We start from the raw sequence: 25,281 nt of genomic DNA on the forward strand, positions 1-25,281 counted from the left end.
GAAAAGGAGACGGACACATCAAACAAAGAAGCTGAACAATGGACTGACCACTCCAGAGTCCAGACCTCAACACCACTGAATGTTTGATTACTTCAGAAAACGATCAGCCAACTTCTAAGACTGAACTTTGGAGATGTGGAAAAACATCCCTGCAGATTCAGCTGCGTCGCTTTGACCAGCCGTTGCTCACAGGAATGGGTTTTCACACCATCATGCCAGCTTTCAACAGGTTTTGAGAGCAGCGCAGAAAACGATCATCAAACGTACACACGTTCACATCAAATGTCATCAATCAGCCAAGACATGTTTAGTGTCCGAAATTTGCCAGAACTACGAGGTTAATGTAGCAAACAAGTGATAAAAGCTTCTGATCATATCAATTAAATTTGACTGGTTTTCAAACTGATATTTGATGGCGTATTTACTGTCCTCTGGAGGAGCAGAAGGTTTAGGCGAGTTAGCCAACACATCTGTGTTTTATTCATTTTACTGCATTTGTAACCCTACACTGATAGAAATAAATGTTATATTTCTCTGTAAAGCTAATACAGGGAGATCTAGTCCAAGTTTCCACATTTAATAGATGTTTATGAATTGGCATTGGCCGATATGTGCATTAAAAAAATATCAGCCCATAATTCCCATATTGGTGCAATTAGTATGGTGCTAACTGCATGTATAAATCATCACACTCGCCCCAAACTGTGTGTTCAGTATCTCTAACAGACATGATTATGTGGTTTCTGACGCTGTATGATACACTGCTATCTATAAACACATGTTTCTGCAACTACAGGCAGTTTTGGCTGCGCAAATTTTTTAGAAAAACAGTGTCACATGACTACTACAACAGCGCTGTGGTAAAGACTTCCTCACTGTTTTCGAGTATAAATGGTAAACTGGCATGTCCTGTTACATAAGCTATGCTAAGGAACTCCAGAGACATTAGACTGGGTTTGCACATGCACTCTCTGAATAATCTACGCTTCAAAGTAGGTTTGGCTTGGAAAAAAAAAAACATTATTTTAGGTCATGTGGTCAGTGTTGCAGTAAGCACATATAAATGTAGGAGAGACATACATTATATAGCCAAAGGTATGTTGAGACCCCTCCCTATTATGGAATTTATGTGTTTCAGCCACAGTCATTACTAACAGGTGTATAAAATCAAGCACATAGCCATGCAACCTCCATAGACAAACACTGGCAGTAGAATGGGTCAGACTGAAGAGCTCAGTGTGCCACTGTCATAGGAGGCCACAAGTTTGTGAAATTACCGCCCTGCTAGATCTGCCCTGGACAACTGTAAGTGCTATTATTGTGAAACGGAAGCATTTAGGAGCAACAGCAGCTCAGAGAAGTAGGAGACCATGCAAACTCACAGAGTGAGGCCACAAAGTGTGTAAAAATCTCCTATACTCTGTTGCATCACTCAGTACAAAGTTCCAAACTGCCTCTGGAAGCAACATCAGCACAAGAACTGCGCATTAGGAGCTTCATGAAATGGGTTTCCATGGCACACAAGCCTTAGATCACTATGCGCAATGCCAAGCGTCGGCTGAAGTCGTGTAAAGCGCACTGGCACTGGACTCTGCAGTGGAAACGTGTTCTCTGGAGTGATGAATCACACTTCACTAGATGGGAGTCTGATGGAGGAATCTGGGATTGGCGGATGCCAGGAGAACATCACCCAACAGAATGCAGAGTGCCACAGGAAGTTTGGTGGAGGAGGGATAATGAGCTGGGGCTGTTTTTCAGGGTTTGGGCTCTTAGTTCCAGTGAAGGGTGATGTTAAAGCTACAGCACACAAATACATTTTAGACACTCATATGCTTCCAGCTTTGTGGGAACAGTTTAGGGAAGAGTCTTTCCTGTTCCAGCATGACTGAGCCCCCCGTGCACAAAGCAGCTCCACAAAGACATGGTTTGACCAGTTTGGTGTGGAGGAACTCCAGTGACCTGCACAGAGTCCTGACCTCAACCCCACCGAACACCTTTGGGATCAATTGGAATGTCAATTGTGAGCCAGGCCTTCTTATCCAATATCAGCGCCTGACCTCACAAATGCTCTTTTGACTGAATGGCCACAAAAAAGCTAAAAGGGTAGATGCTGTTATAGTCAGACAGCTCCACAGCCAGGCCTCATCAGTCTGGCGTCCATGTTAAGTTTATGCTAAACCCCAAAAGACTGGCCTTTCCTTAATACCCCTACCTCAAAACCAAAGTGGACTCCTTTGTATGAAATAGACTAGACAGTCACCAAACTTCTTAACTGATTCACAATAATAGGGAAAAAACTTTTTTGGGCCAAACTATTGCTTTAATCATCTTTGCCAAACATTTCTTCATTCAGCCTGGGAGGTAATGATTTTCAGAGGTATGAACTCTCACACATTATGAAAGTTGTCCATTCCCGGACTTCAACCTCCCACAGTGCCGCTGATCCTGTGCGCAGCACTGCTTAATTCACCCGAAAATCAAAAACAAGCCCCAGTGAACAATGCAAGTGATCTAATAAAAGCTCATCAAAAACTCTCAACTGCGGCAGATGTGCTTTAGTTAGGCCTCCAATGGCTGTATGGCATCCAAACCCTGGAGCCTTGGTCCAACACTCCTTTCATCTCCCGTCACATAAGGAGGCCCATTCGCTCGCCTCACAAGCGCATACATACCAACCCCACGAGCCCTGCTGCAACACGTTCGGCCAGCGTCTGCACATTGCATGACTTACTCCAACATTGGCATGTTTGAGAAAAACCACAAGGGCTGCTTGTTGTCAAACGCAGGAGCCGGTGCTGGCTGTAAACAGAGGTGTTATGTAAGTGATCGGAGGTGCTGAGTAAGGAGGAGAGGGAAAAGGAGCCCTACCATGCAGTCTCCACCCCACTAAGCGCGCCTTCTAAAGCTGCTGGGTCATGAGAAACTCTAACACAGGTGAAAACAGACCCCTCCACAGCCAGCAGCCTCTTCTATCCAGCTTCTGTCTCTTTTTCAATACTGCACGGTGGACGTTTCCCTATAGATTTGCATGTGTTTGCATGTATACGATTCTCTCCTTTAAGTATAAGGGCCCTCTGTGTTGTCTAGTATGGACACCCACATGGTATATAATCACATCATCAGCGCTGCAGGGCAGCCACACAGCGTAAACGTTGTATGTCAGGATTGGCACCAGAGTAAAGGTGGGTGATATGGCAGAATTTTAACACTATGAAACATTTTCACAATATTCAGACGGGAATATCGTGACAAAATGCAGTAAAACAGACCCACAATGAAAACTGTCTGGGAAGAAAAATCAATTGGTGAAAATAAATTAATTAATATAATAAAATAACCTATAAAAATAATAACTTTTTCAGTGCAGTGTCTGTGGTTACACTGTACACGGGTTGTTTTTACAGTAGGTTTCAAACTGTAGGTTGTGTGGGGATAAGTAGGTCACAAGAGTGCATATTTTCCCAATATAACTCAATTACAGAGGACCATACTGACCAATTTTAAATGCAGCCAGTATTTAAATTTATAACAAGTAGGCAGCACAAGCTCTACACCCGTCAGCTGCGGTTGAAGCCCTCATTCTCTGGAGCCTAGCATAAATGCTAATAACGGTAGCTTCCTAATTAGTTTACAGTGCTGTGAAAAAGTATTTGCCCCCACCCGATTTCTTCTATTTTTTCAAATTTGTCACATTTAAATGCTTTACCTCATCTAGCTTATTTTAATATAAGATAAAAGATAAATATTCCTTTTATTAAAGATAAAAACTTAAAAAGTAATAAAGTAATTGCCCCTCCACAAGAAAACCCACTACAAAGCTGAAGTTGGCTTTTTATTTGGCTTTTTATCTGTTCGAATTTTCCGGTCCACCTTAAATGGAGCAGCGGTCACATTCTGGCACCTGTACAAGTTTTTGCATGTGACTGTTGCACCATTTAAGGTGGAACGGGAAATTTGTCTCATACGTGTGTCCCGTACACTCGCCCTTTCCGACTATCGGACACCGCTGGAACTTGGAAAATAATTACAGTCAGTCATTCACGATTCAGTACCAGCTTGTTGCACAGACAAGGCCGGGAGACTGTGACACCGTCTGATGTGGCTGACTTAGTCTGACAGCTCCACAGCCAGGCCTCATCAGTCTGGTGTCCATGTTAAGTTTATGCTAAACCCCAAAAGACTGGCTATTCCTTAATATCCCTACCTCAAAGCCAAAGTGGACTCCTTTGTATGAAATAGACTAGACAGTAGGAGGTGATCTAGGCTCTGCTGCATTTCCACTTTCATTTGAAATGTGACCGAAACATCCCTGACTCAGCCATTCAGCTACACAGGGTAACGCTGGTGTGATTTGCACTGTTTGTATGTGCTGTTATCTGAGTTTATTTGTTGCATACTGGTGTAACGATTATGATGAAACTCATACTTGAGGAATTTCAACCGCTCACTACTTATGAACCACTCAGGACACAATTTAGCACAATTATGATAATATATGGTCATATCGCCCACACCAGAGGGTCACTTTAAGGTCTAATGACCACAGGGATGTGGAGAAATTGAGGCCAGAGTGAACTGCCAATCTGCTGGCTCCACGCTCTAGAAACCGATCCAGAGACCCGAGGGCTTTCTGGCTGTCTGGACGGCACGGCCGGCTCCCTACAGGTACCGAGAACAAAAGACACAGAGATAACAAAGAAGGAGAAAGCACAGAAACGATAAACACAGAGAGCGAAGAGGGGAGATGATTTTGGTCCCAGTTCTACCTTCCGCAGCGGGGTGCTTTCCAAACAGCGCTGTTGCATAACTAACTCCTGAGGAGCGCAGCGGATTAGCCGTAGCCGAAGTCCAGCTAGGTGACCTCAAAAAGAGAGAAAAGGGAGAGGGGAAGCATGGGAGAGAGAGATAGAGAGCTGGAGAGCGAGAGATAAAAGGAAGAGAGAGAAAGAGAGAGGCGTGCTGTGTTGATTCTGTCCTATCTAACAGGGAAAAGCGCTCAGGGCCCCGGAAGCTGTGTGGGAGCGTCAGAGCTTAATGATCCAGAGAGGTTTGTGTTTTGGGAAGCTTTTCGCTTAACTAAGTGCGAGATGACTGATGGTGAGAAAGATTGATGTGAGATGAAACGGTGAGAGTTCTTACAGGCTGTGTATAAATCAGCCGTGGCACCGGACTGGCAGGCTAAAGCTGATAGCTCCATTGGTGCTCTAGCTGCATATCATCTGCTGATAAAGAAGGGAACTTTTGGAAAGGTCAGGAACTCAAATCCCTCGGAAGATAAGCCGCATTAACAACAATGAACATTTCGCCAGCTCACAGCCAAAGGTTAGAGCACTGCACATACTGTTCCTACTGGAGATGGCACGATAGCACCAACAACGATATTGAAACCTTGAGTATCGGCTGATTAAACACTTTTAAAACTTCTTTGGAGAGGCTATTTTTATTGAAACACTCCATTTAACCCTTGTGTGGTGTTCAGGTCTGTGGGATGAATTTTCAATGTTTACCAAAAGAAAAAAATGATACGATTTATTAATATTTCAACCCCAGATTTCTTGGCCTTTGCTCATTTTCTCTGAAGAACATATAAACAATTTTCAGTGCCTGTTCACCCCCCACACATTTAAGGTCAAATAAAACTAAAGCATGATAAACAAAGTTATGAATATTGTCTCAGCGCTTCCTGCTCTTTATCAGAGTCGCCGCTCTCAGTTTCAGTCTCCATTTCCCAAACGCTTTAGCCGAGCGCGCTAACGTTACTCCTCCTAATAAACAGACACACGTTCAGCTCCGTCTCCTCATTATTCACCACCATCACTGTAATATTTTATCATCATCAACATGAAGCTAATAAGAGGGCGGTGGAGATCGAGTCTGCAGCGTCTGGGGTTTTAAACGCTGTTAGAAAAAAACTCGCAAGTCAAAGTCAAAGCAGCGTTTTCAGTGTAGATAAATGTGGCGTCATTATGCTGATTATAGTGAACTGAGCTGCCTATCAGTGCATAAAACAATAGAAACAGACGGTTAAAACAGAAGTTAAGACGCTCTGGGGTTCATCTTAAAGTTAAGAAAATATTTAGGATATTTTGGCAACTTAAGGTGTTTCTGTAAAACCGTTTTCTTATCTGGAAATAAGATAATAGACTTAAGAACTGTTGTTCTGTAATGGCTTCTGTCCTAACTTATCTTAAGTGAAGTTGCCATGACAACAAAGCTGATCTCCAACTTAAGAATTTTCTGTAATACTAGATCGAAATATCTGTCTGATGCTGATCAATTTTTCAAGCGAACATCTGCCGATACTGACACGATTCCAGTATCACTGTGCATCTCTAGTATCTGTTGCCAGTATTAAGAATTTAATGAAGGAGCAAAAGCATCAATTCATTTCTCTTGATGTTTGCCTGTGTCACAAACCACCACTCTGAACAACCAAAAACATGAGCAGAAGTAAAATTCACAGTCTTTCTGAGTTAAGTAAGTATTTGACCCCAATTAATGCTGGGTGGAATTGATAATATCACAGTATTTTCTGAATATCAGATATTTAAGAATTAATAAAGATAAAAGCTAACAGTAATAATGAATGCACTGATGCAGACTCTTCATGATCAGTTCTGATTTCTTTACAACCAAACTGGCTGAGGGGTGACTTTAACTTACTTTTATTTTGCCTGATGTGCACCTCAAGGAGCATTCCACTGATATTTCAAAATTTTGCACAATTTAATAATTAAGACGTAAATAAAGTCATTCAGAGTAGCTTGATGTGAAATACTCTGTTCTAGAGAAATTTACGGAGTCACAGTGGTGGTGATAGGAACCAGATGTCTGACCTCTAACAGCTCACTTCTGAGATTTACTACTGAGAAGTTCTGGCCTGATTTTAAAGACCGTGCAGGGCACTGTGAGGCAAAATAGCCCCCCCAAAAACACATTTCTTCAGATTTAACACTATTTCACCATCAACATTACATACAAAACTCAGAAGACTCGTGTTGGTTCACTGGTGGTTCTGGATAGTAAATAAAATGTCTATATTTGTGTTGTAGTCATAGCGACCCCTGGTTCCTATCACCACCACTGTAACGAAACCTGACCCATTTCGCACCAAACCACCCTGAATGACTCTGTTTACATCTGAACGACTGAATTAGGCAGAAATTTTGCAAAGTCAATGGAGTTCCCCTTTAAAAATGATAAATAGGCTGATACCCCATTACATATTTTGAGCAAAAATCTGCTGATCTACCAATCTCTTATTGGTAAATTCCAATTATGTATCCCTAATAACTAGAAGTACTAAGCTACCATTATTAAAGTTAATAATTCAGCATTTACAAAGTATTAAATGTCTAAAGATGCTGTTAAACAAGCCCAAACACACACAAACAGGCAGACATGGCAGTGAAAGCACTGGTCCACAGTATTTGTATTGAGCTGAGCTCTCATTGGGACTCTACCTTACAAATAACTACTCAGACAACTCTTTAAACAAGACAGACGTGCAGCACTTTGATCAGACCCGTCAGGTCTGACCGCGAGCGAGACTCCTGCTCTTCCTTCAGCGTAAGTATTTTATCAGAAGCTACGTCTAAATCACTCACTGTTGCTTTGCGTACTGCAGGCAAATGAGCAGAAGCGAAGGTCTGTAAGCAATTTCCAGTTTCACTGGTAACTGGATTGACTCCTCCAAATAAAAAAATCTTTGATTCGGTTCCCTAAATAAATCTAACATTTAAAACCCTTTCAAACCTCTGTTCTCGTTTCTCTCTCAGCCTCTTTTTCATGCTTTTCTTCTCTCTCTGCCCTTCAGGGGAGGCCAACTCGTTCTTAGGAAAAAAACAAAAAAACAAATCATTCATCAAATGAAGAGGGAAGAAGCCAAAGGGAGAAAAACCTGCCTGATCTGGACCAGGGGAGCCTGTAAAAGAGGAATCTCGAGCTGATGAGGATCCAGGCCAAAATAAATGTATACAGAAGCACAGCCGGCGCACCGTCCAACACCGGAACAGCCTGACCTGACATGCCAATGCGGCTGAGGTCATCTATTCATTTTTATGAGTGTTTTGAGCCGATGTTTGTACTCCAATAGTGTTAGTTAGTGCTTTACTGACCTGACTGTCGGTTCTGGATGGTCACTCTTCTTAAACTCACAGGAAAGGGAAAAACAAACAAATTCTAAAATGATATAAAAATAATAAAAATACCGTGGCTTGGGGCGGACCTACCCAGAATTCATTGCGTTTTTGGTTTCTGTTAATAATCTTTTATTTTTCCTATTTTTTTTATTTGTTCTCTTATTTAAAATGTGGCAATGCTTTGCATGAACCTTGTTACGTAACACTGACATAGCCATGCCATAAACATGTCACAGCAGATTAAACATTTAAATAACATGATTTGTTCGGTAATATAAGTCATGACAGATGCCAATATTTTTGATGTCATGATGACAAACTAGGGCTGGGCAGTACGACCATGTTTATCATTATCATGATAAATTATGCCACAACTGTCATAATACGTTATTCTGAGGATATTGTGGATGTCATCAGTACAACACTCACCACCTGCACGTCTGATTACAAAAACAGCATATTTGTTCTTGGATTTCAAAACATGAAATGTTGAATATTAATTACTGTGTTCAGTTTTTGATAGTAATTTATAACATGCCACTACTTAGTCTTTCCCAAACTATTAGATGCCAGAAAAAATGTATCTTGTGACTTACAGTGTATTGTGAAAACTTCTTAAAGTATCGTAATATTATACAACCTCATTTCCGAAAAATGTAAATAAAAACAAAATGCAATGATGTGCAAATGATTTAAACCCTATATTTCATTGAAAATAGTACAAAGACAACATAACAAATGTTGAAACTGAGAAATTTTATTGTGTTTTTGAAAAATATACGGCCATTTTGAATTTGATGCCAGCAACACTTTCAAAAAGGTTGGGACGGGGGGCAACAAAAGGCTGGTAAACAAAAGTTGTGTAATGTTAAAAAAACACCAGGTGGTTGATTGGCAACAGCTCAGTAACATGATTGGGTATGAAAAAGCCTCTCAGAGAGGCGGAGTCTTTCAGAAGTAAAGATGAGGAGGGGTTCACCACTCTGTGAAAGACTGCACGAGAAAATAGCGCAACAATTCAAGAATAACGTTTCTAAACATAAAACAGTAAAGAACTTTTGCTTTTCATCACCTACGGTTCATAATATCATTAAAAGATTCAGAGAATCTGGAGAAATCTCTGTATGCAAGGGACAAGGACAAAAACCAGTATTTGCTGGTCGTGATCTTTGGGCCCTCAGGCAGCACTGCATTAAAAACAGACACAATTCTGTAGTGGAAATCACTGCCTGGGTTTAGAAACACTTCTGAAAACCACTGTCTAAACCACACTTTATAATGCAAAGTAGAAACCGTATATAAACAGGATCAAGAAACTCTGCTGCCTTCTCTGGGCCCAAGCTCATTGAAAATGGACTGAGGGGAAGTGGAAAAGTGTCCTGTGTTCTGACAAATCAACATTTTAAACTCTTTTTGGAAATCATGGACACTCTGTCCTCCGGGCTAAAGACCACTCCTGTTATCTGTTCACAGTTCAAAAGCCAGTATTCATGATGGTATAGGGGTGCATTAGTGCATATGGCATGGGTGACTGGCACATTTGTGAAGGTACCATTAATGCTGAACGATATATACATGTTTTGGCAACATATGCTGCCATCCAGATGATGTTTTTTTTCAGGGAAGGCCTTGATTATTTCAGCAAGATGATGTCAAACCACATTCTGCATGTGTTATAACAGCATTGCTCCATATTAAAAGAGTCCAGGCACTAAACTGGCCTGCCTGCAGTCCAGACCTGTCACCACTGAAAACATTTGGCACATCATAAATTAAAAACATGACAAAAGAGACGCCAAACTGTTGACCAGCTGAAATCCTACATCAAACAAGAATGGGAAAACATTTCAAATCTACAGCAGTGTCTCCTCAGTTCCCAAACACTTACAGAGTGCTGTTAAAAGAGGAGGTGATGAAACACAGTGGTAAACAGGCCCCTGTCCCAACTTTTTTGGAACATGTTGCTGGCATCAAATTCAAAATGGGCATATATTTTTCAAAAATACAATAAAATATTTTAGCTTCAACATTTGATTTGTTGCATTTTGTGCATCATTTTGTGCAAAATGCATCATTGCATTTTGTTTTTATTTACATTTTGCACAACTTTTTTGGAAATGGGGTTGTACTTCTGCCATTTCACATATCACCCATCCCTATGTGACGAAAGCTACAGGTGATGGTGACATGATACTGTAATACTACTGAAGAAAAAATGGTAAAAACTTTGGTAACACTTTACTTGAAGGTTGTTGACATAACACATTTATAACATCTTACATAAACATTTCATAACGTTTTCATGAATGTTTGAATCTACATTCATAAAGCATTCATGTTTTACATAATATTCATATGGACTACTATGATATTTGACAGAGATATTTTAAAGCACCTAAAGCGCCTTATTTCTGGACAGCTAAAATAAAAATGACCTCACTTCACTCTTTGGTCATTAAGTGCTTTGACACTTCGTCACATACTGCCTCTACTTTCAACTTATTTTTAATTATTTGCTTTTTTCTCAAGCATTTGTTTTATTTTTTACATGCCAATTTGGCATTGGACAGTAAATTACTCAAATATACTGTAAACAATCATTCAACTGAATCTTAGCATGACGGTGGGACTCACTGCATGAAGGAATTTTACAGGGTGATAAAACTCGTCCACTCCCTGTAGATGCTGGATAACCACATGAATGTAAATAGACTACTTTGCATTGTAATTTAAAGATCCGCATTACATGCATTTTAGTCTGGTTCCATCACTTTTTGGGTAAAGGCAAAACAGAATTTATCAATCTTTGGGATAACAGAGCAACATTTAACCTCAAAGAGTGTCAATAAATGGGATGATCAATGCACAATTATACTTCTTCAATACCATAAACAGGGAACCTCCTTGAGACATAACATTTTCCAAAACAATGTATAGACTGTTGAATTAACTCTTTGGCCTAATAAAAAAAGACAAAGTAAAAAGAATAACCAAGTACAAAACACAAACGTTCAAGAAAAAAACAAATAACTAAAAAAGAAGTTGAAAGTATAAGCAAAACATACCTAAGCCTCAAAGGACCTAATGACCAAAGGGCCAAAGTGAGGTCATTTTCATTCTGGCTGTCCAGAAAGGAGGCATTTCATAGAAAATATATAAAATATAGTTTTTCAAAATAAAAAAGACGTTTATTTTGAAAAAGATATGTCAGTAAAATGACATATTACTCCATATTATTATCATGTAAAACGTATACATTTTGAATGTAGATATGAACTTTCATGAACATGTTAGTCTGTTTATGTAAGATGTTATGATTGTGTTATGTAGACACCCTTTTAAGTAAAGTGCTACCAAACCCTTTAGGTTTAGCCTAAGGGTGGCTGATCTGGCAACATCATAATACTTACATGCATGGAGTTTGATCAGTCAGAAAAGGATCATGAGACATAGAACACCATCAAAAACTATGAATACAAATATTTGTATTCAACATTTCACCCACCGTGCTGCACTAAATCCAGTTAAACAGGGCCAATTATGCTCTCTTTGTAACGAGTCATGCAGCTGGTCAGTGCTCTTTTTTTTATTATGTAATTTTATTGGCTTTTCACGGGTAACAATAAAATCACTGTTCACCAAATCTGTTCAACACACAGGAACAAGTCACAGAGCCTGAGGGGAAACAAGTAAACAAATAAAGTAAATAAATAAATAAATAAATAAATAAATAGATAAAAAGAGAGAGAGCGAAAAAGGGAAAGGAGAATTGTTGACCTACGCCAGAGGTTACATCACCTTGTCCAAATATAGCCACAGAGGTGTCCAGATCTTCCAGAATATAGCAGATATTTTTAGCACTGAGGTGAATGAAAAAAGCTGAGCATTATTGGTGACATATTCACCAATATTGGACACTAATATCCCCCAACCAATACACGGGGGGCTCTAGTCTTAACTGTCTTATTATTTATGACTATAAGCTATACAAAACAATAGTTTATAAATATCTAACACACCTTCTCGCCCTTCCACACTCCACAGTGTACATCCAGCATCACATTCACACAGTTGTTATCCAGTGATTTACACTGTTCTGAAGAAGGATTACGGTCAATCCTTCGTCTCTGACACAGCGCGTGTCCTGCTGGAATGACCTGCCCTTTACAACATTTGATTAGGCATGTCTTGGTGGCATACCACGGCCGATGCAAATCCAGTAAGGCAGAGTGAAATTATCACATTAGTATCAAAGCGAGTGTGGGTGTCATGGCCTTTAGGGCCAGATCTGCCGAACCGCACCCGCAGGACAATGGAGGCATCACTAATGTACTGAAGCTCTAGCAGGGTTACAGCAAATGCAGCAAAAACAGGCAGGAACAGAGAACATCTGAGGACAAGCAGCACGTTCATCACTCCGCTGATAAAACTGACCGCATGAAATCTGATTCCTTTCCTAGTCATTTGACCAATGACTTAAAAGGCCTGGTGCCCTTTTTCACAGCTAATTTGGTCTCAATTACCATGTTGATGATCTTCTTCTGCACATTTTATTGCGCAGCTTCTGTTTATTTGTGGAGTTTAGGATATTGGAGAAAAATTGAATGTAAAATGTGCCATTATGTTTGCACAGGCCACATTTTATATTTGATTATTTTTTTTACAGGCAGAAACCAGATTCGTCTGACCAGATAACACGTTTCCAGTCATGAACAGTCCAATTTTTGTGGAACCGGGCAACTTTGTGAGCAGAAGTGAGCAAAGGCCTCTTGCGTGTCACTCCGCTCCATATGTTCATGGTATTCTTTGGTGTTCTTTCAGAAATTGGTTGCGAAGAACCTGCGTCGTCTTCTAGAAGCAATTCTTGCCTGAAAGTGAAGCGATTTTTATACACATGTCGGCGGTCCCTGTCCATCAGTTTCTTCTTTCAGTCACAATTCTGATTGTGGATTTTACTGCAGGTCGTCCCGTATGACTGTACGCTTCAACAGACCTGCAAATTCAGCTACTTCCTTCACACTGTGGTCTTTGGCAGCCCAAATGCATCACTCCTTTTTGCCAGTCATTAACATCTGCTGCACAACCCATTTTGACACATTGAACGAGACATCATTGCACAGTACCACCTTTTCTCAATCTATGAATCCCTTCACACACCCTATGGGTATTTATAGCCATATAAATGCAACGCCATATGCAGGAGCCTGAAGTTACTACCACCTTAAACACGCAAGGTGACAATTTTTTTGTCCGGGGAGCTCATATTTTTTCCCTCAAAATGTTAAATTAAATGTTAAATAAAGAGTAATTGTGTATTAAAATGTGCAGAAGTGTGTTCTTGGTGGAGGATGTGTTCAGTATACAGTCCTACATTCACAAAAGACCTGCAGTCTGGTAAACGACGAAGATCTGAAGTTAAAGTAAACCAAACAGGAGCTTTATTTGTGTTAAATGTCTCAAAAGACAGAATTAAATACCTTTACTGTCATTATACTTGTACACTTTGCGCAGTACAACAAAACTCTTTTCTTCACATATCCCAGCTGAGTAAGCACAGAGCAAGCAACTTAGCAGACGCTACCTTTTACCCTACCCACAATCCTCTGGTCGTTGATTCAGGGATCTGCTTAGCCACCACAGCACCACCAGAACTTCAGTGACGGTCCGTCCTCTGTTAAACGGCAGTACTCCAGGGGGGCTGTCCTCTCCACAACAGCGGGGGTGGGTCACCACGGGACTAAATTTATTTAAAGCTGCACTATGTAGGTTTTGGGTAGTTGGAGACCTCTCTGACTTTTAAATGATTATTTAGGCCTTATCCTGCGTTCACACCAGCAGTGACACGACGTGACAAGGCGGCCAGAGGTCACTTATTTTCACTGAGAGCTGCCGATTTGCGGTGACAGGAGGCAGCTTGAACGTTGGCGACGTGAAGTGGGCGGAGCCAGCGACGTGACAAAATTGAGCAGAGTCTAACTTTAGGGAAATAAGGAAAGGAGTGACCAATAGGAAATGAGCACTGAGCAGCATCGCATGCGCTTTATCTCTGCCACTGTGAAACAGTGTGCTCCCTATTCGGTTCCTACTTAATTGTTCCTACCGGAGATGGAATAACAGGGAAGGGATTAAATAAAAATAAGCACACAAGCGATTTTCACCAGGATTTTTATTTTTAGCAGGATTTATTTTTGGTGTGTGCTTGGCATCAGTGAAACCATGGCAAACAAAGGTCAGTTCGAGTTCAGAAACGCCCACCGGTTTACAGGGCGACTCGCAGCAGAGCACGCTCACCATATTTCTGCCTGTTTTTATTCCCCTGACTCAGTAATGATACTTCTTTCAGCTTTAACAACATCATCTTGCATAGTTCTGCCACTGACCACCATGGAGCTTCCTGCTGAACGGTGCTGTGCAAACCTCACCAGCAAGAACTGGCCCTCCTGATGATGCTGCTGCTGCTGCTGCTGCACAGACTCTATTTAATCATATCCATTGCTTCATCTTCTTTTCTCCTTTTCTGTATTTTTAATATTTTGCTCTCTGTTCATTTTACTCTTTTTATTATTGTTTGCTATCCGGTGTCGACCAGAGGAGGATGGGTTCCCCTTTTGAGTCCTGGTTCCTCTCAAGGTTTCTTCCTTTTGCTCTTAAGGAGTTTTTCCTTGCCACTGTTGCCACTGGCGACGCTCATGGGGGCTCAGACCTGGATTTTCCTGTAAAGCTGCTTTGTGACAGCACCTGTTGTAAAAAGCGCTGTATAAATGAACTTTGACTTGACTATCGCTCTGTGCGCTGAGCTAAGCTATCGGTATATTGTTGGCACTATTAAACCAGCAAGAGATCATTATTAATGTAGCCTCTAAACACATACTAGAGAGCTTTTTGTCCACTCCTTTCAAAGATTTCGACTCTACTGCTCCAAAAATGACTAAGAATTTCACAGATTAAATTGTCTACCCTTCCTATTGTCCCTGGGGCAGGACCCCTCTTGTCACTGGGGTGGAACCCTCAAGGGTCCATCTCAGTACCTTTAGTCAGGGAACATAACTGAACCATAATCCACTGAAATGATATGTTCTAAGCTGTACTGACTCCACACACCCCGTCTCGTCTCCAGGCTTTTATTTTACTGTTCTGTTTTAAAACATTCGGTTATGAAAAGGTACAAATACGAACTTTTCACCTGGAAAAACTGATTTAAGGTTCACAATCAGACCTTAAAACCACTGTTGAACCTTTGAGGGAACATTTACACTGTTTGTACCTTGATGAACGAAGAACGTACCTGAACAGAACCTTTATTTCTAACAGTGTGGTGTTGAAAGCTTTCAAGAACGATACTCTGTGAAAAGTCCATTGAACATGGTTTATTTAGCTGAGTAATGACAGCAAACAGTCATAAACATAAAATGTAAAAATATATTATAGTCTAAATCCGTTCATGTGGCATCATTCAGCTTCCCAGACCCAGATTGGGGTGAAGCCTGCACACTTAAACAAAGTTGGTTCTTCAAATGTTCTTTAGTAAAGAAAATCTATTTAGAACTATGAACACTCAACGAACCCTCTACATGATTAAAGGGTTCTTTGCGTCATTAAAGGTTTCTTCAGATTGGAGAATATGCTGTAGACGGCTCTATATAGCACCAAAAACGGTTCTGCTACTGTTGCAATATCAACCCCGTAACAATACAAGAACCCTTTCTGGTGCTATATAGAACCCTTTTCAAAAAGGTTCTATATAGAACCATCTACAGCACATTCTGCATCAATCTGAAGAACCCTTTAACGATGCAAAGAATATTTAATCAAATGCAGTGCAAAGGGTTCTTTGAGCGTTCATGGTTCTATATGGAACCATTTTCTTTACTAAAGAACCCTTGAAGAGCCATCATTTTTAAGAGAGCAGACTATAAAGGGTAATTCTCCATCGCCACTGAAATTCTGTCCAAGATTAGGTTTGAGTCAGTGTTTGAAACCACTTACAAGTCATAAGTCATACATACCATATGTCAGCTTTAAACTGAAGTAATTGCCAGGCGAGCTGTGGGGGATCAGCTACGCTAAAGGCACTTTCAAAAAACCTGCAAATTAGAGGCTGTGAAGGTTTTCCATCCAAACACAGTGGCTTGGAATGCAAGCCGCCTGGCGAATATAATGGTCTGGAATCCATCCCCCCTCTGAACAATCACCTCAGGATGAACGAGCACACTGTATGTGAATGAATTCAGCAGAAATGCAGGAGAATTTGTGGAATTTGTGATCTACAGCTATTGGTTTCTGGCTCTGGGTGTCACTTTTTGAGGTTTGGAGGCAGAGCTCCAGAGCTTTTTGGGTCAGCTGGGTGCTTTAGAGAAAAGCTGAGCTGAAAGTTTAACGTCTGTAAATCAAAGATATAATCAGGCAGTGACAGAACAGACGCCTGTCCTATATTTACGGATGATGAGAAATTCTTGTTAAGCTTGCTTTGGTGGAAATTCCTGTTAAGTTTTCAGTCAACATTGACAACACCGTGACAAGACTGTAACTGCTAACGCACGACAGCCTATGTACATTAAGAGGTGGCACCACCTTTTCTTTCCCAGTACTGATAGTGTTGCTGTCGCCTTGAATGTCGGCCTATTACAATTCAAATATTCTTTGGTAAGACTTATTAACTAGAAGTAGCTTTAAATTGTCTTTTTTAAAGCATTGGCTATTTTTAAAGTTGTCCAATGTGGGGATTGGGAGCGGGGGGCGGGGTACAATATTGTATCGCGATACATGAAGATTTTTTCACGACACACAATTCATATCACAGTGTTTGGCAACAGGTCAGTAACATCGTTAAGTCTAAAAGAGCATCCCAGAAAGTCTGAGACAAGATATGGAGGGGCTCACCACTCTGTGAACAACTGTAGTGGAAATCACTGCCTGGGCTCAGGAACACTTCTGAAAACCACTGTCTGCAAAAAAAGTTGGGCGCTGCATCCGCAAATGCAAGTTAAAACTCTAAAACATTAAAGAAGAAACCAAACATAAACAGTATCCAGAAACACCGCCACCTTCTCTGGGCCCGAGCACATTTAAGATGCGCTTCTAAATTAGTCTCCAGTCCACTGGGGTCAGCAAATATACAAACTTTCTCCATCTTACACATTCATTTGTACTTTGAATGAAAGTTTTGAAAACAAGATCGTTCAGGAAGCAGTATCAAAACCAGAGTATTGTTATTGAAAAATCTGGAATGATCTGCATCCCCTTTTAGCTGTGTGCTCTAGATAAACCGACAGATCACTTTATTAATCCCAGAGGGAAAGTCCTCTATTACAGCAGCACAAAGTTCAGTAAAGAGCAAAACAAGAGAAAAAGTATTGTCGTACGCTATTTACAGATGCATGAACAAAAGAAGTAAAGACATATAACAAAATATACCGAAACAATAATGAAATATAAATGTGTAGTACAAAAATAATGAGTAAAATTGTACAAATGTTACGCAGGTGACGATGCAGTGGTGCTTGTCACGCCCAGTGAATGAAACGAGTGACTAAACTCTGTAAACGATAACTTATGTTAATAATTGTATATGCATTGGGTGTATAAACAAGTGGCAGTGCATAGTAAAAAATAGAGATATATAATGCCCAGTCGGTGCTCAGTGAGCCTGTCCGGTCAGTAGCTAAGTATACAATGTCCTGTCACAGTGACGAGGCTGTTGGTACAAACGATCACCTGCACCGTTCCTTACTAAGAGATGTTAGCATGGTCGCAGCGCTGCTTCAGCAATCAAGCAGCTTAGTCTGAAAGTATTCAGTTATGCTAAAAAAGGGTAAAAATAAAGGCTATCTGGAACACATTGAGTCTGACCATTGGTCTGAAAAAGCTTTCAGAGTGAGCAGAACCATGAATCCTTGTGACCTTCAGCTAAGCTTCATTAGATAAAAGAGCAGAACATCTGATCCTTTTTTAAGACTTCTTCACCTGGCTGCTCCAGGCCCATTCACAATACAGCACGTAAACAAAGGGCGGGTCTCTCATCACATTACACCCCCCTCTCCTCTCACCACCCCATTCAGGCCCGCAGAATAAACAAGTAGCCGAGAGATCCGTGGGTCCTTCTCTTTCACCGGGCTAAATTTTGTTGTTTCTGAAATTCACGAAGGACAAACCCAGTCGACTTACAGTTAGTGTGATAGTTCAGATCATACAACGGCTCCAGCTACACAGACACAACGGCGGAAAAGCGTTCTACACATTGTTATATCCAACAGAACACCGTATAATAACATTATCTGATAACAGCATGCTTTTTCACCGTACCTGTATCACTGCACTGATTACCGGTTGCTTAGCAACAAACATGATGGTCATCATCAAAGCTGCTGGCTCTACTTTTTTCGGTGGAAGAAAACTGATCCAGTGAACTTGGCAGGTTTACAATGTGTGATCTGTGCCACAAAAACACTGTTTGCAGTCAAAAATCGGGCAGCTGGTGCTCCTATGACCAAATACAGCCTATGACAAAGTCCTGTGAAGGCCAGAAATTAAGGATCAAAAAGATTTTTGGCCTATCAGTTGATTTTTAGACAGCAGCTATGAAGCAAGTTATGTTTATAGGCTTTTGTTTTTGATTGCACAAGACCACCAAACTAAAGCTAAATCAAAATCAGAAACACACTGAACATCGTCCTGTTCCTCCATCGTACACACTTAAAAAAGATGGTTCTTCAAGGGTTCTTTAGTAAAGAAAATGGTTCTGTAAAGAACCATCCACACTCAAACAACCCTTTGCATGATTAAGGGGTTCTTTGCATCATGAAAAGATTCATAGAGAACGTGTCGTGTATGGTTCTACGCACTCTTAAAGAAAACTGATCCAGTGAACAGGTTTACAATGTATGATTTCTGTGATGAAAATGCTGTTTACAGTCAAAAATCGGGCAGTTAGTGCTCTTATGACCAAAGACAGCCTATGACCAAATTCTGGGAGTGACAAAAATTGTTGACCAAAAAGGTTTTGGACCAAAATTTCTGGCTGTCGGTTCATTTTTAGACAGCAGCTACGAAGCACGTCTAAAAATCAACAAAGTTATGGATATGGGCTTTTTGTTTCTGTTTGCACAAGCCCACCAACATAAAACCAAAAATCAGAAGGTGCTGATGGACGACCAAGACCGAATATCGTCCTTCTCTTGCATCGTACACACTTGAAGCGTTCTTTAGTAAAGGGAATGGTTCCATTTAGAACCATGAGTTCTATAAAACCATATCATGATTAAATGGTTATTTGCATGGTGAAAGGATTTTTCAGACTGACTGAAAATTTGCATGAATGTACTATAAAGGCCACTATATAGAACCTTTTGAAAAGGGTTCTATATAGCACCCAAAGGGGTTCTTCTAATGTTACAAGCTTCACATCGTAACAATAGAAGAACCCTTTTGGGTGCCATATAGAACCCTTTTCAAAAAGGTTCTACACAGAACCATACACAGCACATTTTCCATCAGTCCGAAGAGCCTTTTCAAGATGCAAAGAACCCTTTAATCATGCAAAGGGTTCTTTGACTGTTCATGGTTCTATACAAAACCATTTTATTTAGTCAAGAACTGCTGAAGCACCAACTGTGTACAGAACCATATGCATCACATTCTCAAACAATCTGAAGAACCCTTTCATGAGGTAAAGAACCCTTTAATCATGGAAAGGGTTCTCTGAGTGCTCATGGTTCTATACAGAATCATTTTCTTTACCAAAGAATCATTGAAGCACCATCTTTTTAAGCGTGTATAGAACCATATACAGCACATTTTCCATCAGTCTGAAAAACCTTTCCAAGATGCAAAGAACCCTTTAATCATGGAAAGGGTTCTCTGACTGTTCATGGTTCTACACAGAACCATTTTATTTACTGAAGAACTGCTGAAACACCATCTTTTTTAAGTGCGTATAGAATCATAAGCATCACATTCTCCATCAATCTGGAGAACCCTTTCACCATGCAAAGGGTTCGAGTCGTCATGGTTCTATACAGAACCATTTTTCTCTTTACTAAAGAACCACTGAAGCACCATCGTCAGTGATATTTAGCGCATCATCTGACTCGGCGCATGTGTGAACAGAAATGACTCCAAGGTTTTATTCGTGGTCAGAAACGTAATAAATGCATAAAGAACACTGAAAACCTGAGCTGCACTAAATCTGCCCACGTGTGTCTCCCCTACATGACAGACGTCAGGCTGAGGAGGCAAAACTGCTCCATAGTTTCAGTCTTCCTGCCCAGTTCACACCTTTCTGGGTGGAAGTCTTCATCTCTCTCTGAAATCCTGGACAAAGTATTGTACCCTGACCCACTTCTGGAAGCGCTTGGAGTGTCTGAGGAGCCGTCCAAGCTCTGGAAACCCCAACGGCAGTTGCTGTCCTGTGCTCTTATTACAGCTACGAAACTTGTTGTAAGATCACTGAAGGCGGAGAACGTTCTGTCCGTTAGATTACGGCTTAATGGAATGATCTGGCTCTTACACTCGGAGAAAATAAGGTCCATGCTGGATGACAGTGCTGACCGGTTTATTACGGTTTGGCCTCCTCTTCTCCGATATTTACACGACTGACAGATGCCTTTGCAGCGTGTCAGCACTGCACTGATCTGACTGAGGTGGAGGTCCCTCTGGGGGGCTGGTGTGTGGGAGTGTTTTGTTCCTGATTTTTATTAATTTACATATTTTATTTTAGTTTGTTTTGCTTTATCTTTGTAATTCTCTTACAAGAATGGGAAGGCATAATATCTCTGTAAGGTACTGTACTCTGTTCATCTGAATCCCCCTCAATAAACCAGCCATAAAACAATGCATGAGAACATTGTTATCGATGCAAAGAACCATTTAATCATGCAAAGGGTTCTTTGAACACTGTATGATTAAAGGGTTTTTTGCATCATTAATGCTTCTTTATCAGACTGATGGAGAATGTGCTGCAGATGGTTCTATATAGCACCCAAAAGGGTTCTTTTATTGTTATGTCAAGCATGTAGCAATAAAGGAACCCTTTTGGGTGCTATATTTTCAAATAGGTATATAAGGTTCTATATAGCACCAAAAAGGGTTCTGCTATTGTTGAAATATCAACCTCGTAACAATACAAGAACTCTTTCTGGTGCTATATAGAACCCTTTTCAAATCGTAACAATAGAAGAACCCTTTTTGGTATTATATAGAACCCTTTTTAAAAAAGCTTCTATATATAGAACCGTATACAGCACATTCTCCATCAGTCTGAAGAACGCTTTCATGATTCAAAGAACCTCTTTAATCATGCAAAGGGGTCTTTGAACACTCTAAGAACACTTCGCATGATTAAAGGGTTCCTTACCTCATAAAATGGTTCTTCTTCAGAATGATGGATAATGTGCTGTAGCTGGTTCTATACAGAAGCTTTTTGAAATGGGTTCTATATAATACCAAAAAGGGTTCTTCTATTGTTACAATGTCAAGCTTGTTTACAGTAGAAGAACCCTTTTTGGTGTTATATAGAACCTTTTTAAAAAAGGCTGCTATATATAGAACCATATACAGCACATTCTCCATCATTCTGAAGAACGCTTTCATGATTCAAAGAACCCCTTTAATCATACAAAGGATTCTTTCAGTGTTCATGGTTCTACATAGAACCATTTTTTTACTGAAGAACCCTTCAAGAACCATTTTTTTAAGTGTGTACAGCTACACTGGTGCAATAATTCAGAGTAAAGCATGTATCCAAGGTGAGAGACGCTAAAACCTTTGTCCACTTTTGTGGGACTATAGATAATCATCATAAATATCATAACCATCATAATCATCATAATCATTAGCTGATCATACTTCACTGAGACCGAAATGATTCACAAAATTCATAATTCGATTCAACAGTGGTGTCTCGATTTTATCAATTTTTTGATTTGGCAGATGATTCATTTGGCATTTTGATTCATATGTTGATGTTTCCATTTTCCAGAGCATTCAACATTAAAAACTTCAGTATTTCAAACAAAAGCTGTGTTTTATAATGTGCTGATTTAATGTTCCAGACACAAGCTGACATGCTAGTCAATTTCATATACATATATCCCATTATACATATTCAATTCAATACACAATTCTATATATGTTGTATTTAAACATAAAACCTCTAACAGCTATACATATCGCTGTTGTACGAACAAAACCTCGTATCTCCAAAACGGTAACTTTACAGGAGAAGGAAAAAACCTACTTTAGTTTTAATGTAAGTCAATGGAACCAGACTTTTTCCCAAGTCGTTTTGGGCCGTTTCTTTTGATCCATTCATCCTGAAACTTACACACAACGTAAAGGGTAACAGGTATTTTTAAATTATGTCAAAAACTGAAAAACGACAAAAATGGAGATACGAGGTTTTGTTATGACAGCAGCTATATTTTAATCAGCACATACAGTATTTTAGTAATTTATTTTTGGGCTGTACTGGTGGGTTTCATTATAGCAGCTTATTTATAGCACTCAAAACATCTGAATGGCTTGGGTTCATTTTAACAATGCTAATTACAGGACAGTACAGCTATAAACAACAAAACGACAAAGGGCTAATATGATATGGACAAGCCAAAGCACCAATACAGAGGCATATCGCCGCTGTCGGAACAAAACCTTGCATCTCCATTTTTTTCGTTTTTCAGTTTTTTACTTAATTTGAAAAGGCCAGTTGTCCTTCACATTGTGTGCAAACTTCATGATGAATGAACCAAAATAAGTGGCCAAAAATGACTTGGAAAAAATTCTGGTTCCATTGACTTACATTAAAAGTAAAGTAGGTTTTTGCCTTTTCCTGTAAAGTTACCACTTTGGAGATACGAGGTTTTGTTCCGACAACAACGACATGCTGTTTTAGGCCAGCTGAAAGCAGCAGAATTATTTGTAACAAATAATTATTATAATACTGTCACAACACACTTTTCATGTAAATGAACTGCTAACAAAATCTACAGTGGTGTATTAAGAGCACTTCAATTTGACATTTAACATATTTAAGTGTGTTTCTGTCAGCCATCCACAGCACCACTATATCAGTGTAATAGATTATAATATATGATACAGCCTAATCAAGCTCTCAAAGAAAATGATGTTCATGCACATCTCTTATACAGCGGTGAAACTGGGTTCTCTGGAGCGAGGAGCTCCATCCAGCACCTTTGTGATGAGTTGGAGTTCCAGAACTGACCATCCAACATCAGTACCTGACCTTACTAATGCTCAATCAGATCCTCACAGCAATGTTCCAACATCTAGTGTAAAGCCTTCTCAAAAGAGTAGAGGCTGTTACTGCAGCAAAGGGGGACACACTCACTATTAAAACCATAAACGCTGGTGTCCACAAACTTTTGGACACATCCTGGATATAACTCATAATACAGATCCCCTCAAACAGCACCTCACGAGCCACAAGCCGCTCAGACTCCTGGCCAAGGACCGGCCCGAATAAGAACAGACGATTACTGTTTAAAAATTACAGCTATGCACTTTTCCGTGACCCTGAATTGAATTCAAGCAGCCGCAAGAGTCGTACGTCCAACCGCTCTTCAAAAATCAGTCACTTTGTCAACGCCCACTTCAAAAATCAGCCAATTTATGCATATTATCCCGCTCTGCTCCAGCATTCCTGCCATGTGCATTCAGAACGAGCGTCCAAAATCACAGATGGTTAGACAGCCCTAAAAATAAAGCTAATGACCAGCATGCTGATTAGCTTATCTAGTATGGTGGCATGTTTTTGGTTATGAGGTGCGGTAATGTACATCTCAAATCAACTTTGAAGATACCAAGATGCAAACCTAAAAAGATTCTCGATGCATCTTCAGCTTAGCTGAATTTGAAGCTAAACTCTGAGCACTTGCCAAGTCTTGTTTAACCATCTAATATGTTGGAACATAAAACTATAATAAAAGAAGCTTGTAGTGTGGATTTGTCCCCAGAAATGTTGGGCAGTGATGAAATATTTGAAACATAGTCTTAAAAAAGTCTGGATTTAAGAGCCACTACAACACTGCAAGACAAAAACAGATGTCCAAACCCACAGCATTGGACATTCTGGTCATTTCTAAGCTTTTAAAACGTTTTTTCTGGCATATAATTACGACAACATGCACATATAGCAGTGTTTAATGCACAAATATCAACTTTATAAGACATATTTTTGTCCAAATAACACTGATACACTGCTGCTAGCGTTCCTTAGCACTTTTGAGTGTTATTTAGCGCCAAGCTAACGCTGCTCTACCACGACTTACTCAGACTGGTTTTAATACTAGTTATCTATACTAGCTTAAATATGGACATTTACAGCTTCTAGCAGACATTCAGGTTTTGTCTTTGCATGTTGCAGTTTTATAGTTAATCATTAAATATTTAAACTTAAAGGAGATCTCTGAGCCCTGATAGCGAGAGGATAGTGGGCCACCGTTGGCCTACTTATGCCAAAGCTGGCAGTCCACTGGTATTTTGCTCAGCATTTCTGGGTGGCCCACCTGTGTTTAAGCAGAGTATTAGACAAAATTTGGCCTGTCATCGCTCATTTTCCACTCACAGTCCAATTTACTCATCTCTCTTCCTTCCTTTCTTTAGTTAAACTTTGTAAATTAGTTTAGTTAATAGTTTTAATCCAGCTCAGTGTCAGCAACAACACTATAAAATAATTTTATATCAGGCCTAGTCATTATTTATTCTCTTTCAGTTGTTTGTCATATTTTTCTTAGTTTATTTTCTAAAATAAAAGGCTCTGTGCCTTTAAAATCTGTCTGAGGAGATTAAAAACTAGGTACAGCTTGTATGCAGGACAATATTCTAGGTGGTCCAAGGGTGGACCAGAATTGGCAAACACTCAGCGGGGTGCCGACCTTATCAAGGCAGCAGACAGACACATGCTCGCTGTCTGGAAGTGTTAACTGGTGTAACGAAAACAGTTGACAAAAGCTTATTAAATGGACAAATTAAGCTTAAACTCACATGTGCAGAAGTCTGCACAAGTGTTCATACAACTAAACCTGCATAAAAACTGCTCGCCATATAGCAGTACAGCTAAACATGGAGTGGCTGGAGATTAAGGCCCAATCCCATTTCACCCCATTGCCCCTACCACTTAGCCCTT

At 40.1% G+C, this 25,281-nt stretch overlaps 1 protein-coding gene across 4 annotated transcripts in view; it reads right to left on the minus strand.

The window, feature by feature from the left end:
• Positions 1 to 25,281, minus strand: part of thrb (thyroid hormone receptor beta) — a 224,827-nt gene that overhangs the window by 190,885 nt on the left and 8,661 nt on the right. The window contains exon 1 of one of the 4 annotated variants that reach the window (XM_036567671.1): positions 2,869 to 3,672. The exons of the other annotated variants lie outside the window; for them this stretch is intronic. The gene's annotated coding sequence lies outside the window, so the exon portion shown is untranslated. Of the gene's footprint in view, positions 1 to 2,868; positions 3,673 to 25,281 lie in introns of those variants that run through there. 4 annotated transcript variants of the gene reach the window in all.

This window comes from Colossoma macropomum, unplaced genomic scaffold (genome assembly GCF_904425465.1).
Source record: "Colossoma macropomum unplaced genomic scaffold, Colossoma_macropomum, whole genome shotgun sequence".
Taxonomy (NCBI): domain Eukaryota; kingdom Metazoa; phylum Chordata; class Actinopteri; order Characiformes; family Serrasalmidae; genus Colossoma; species Colossoma macropomum.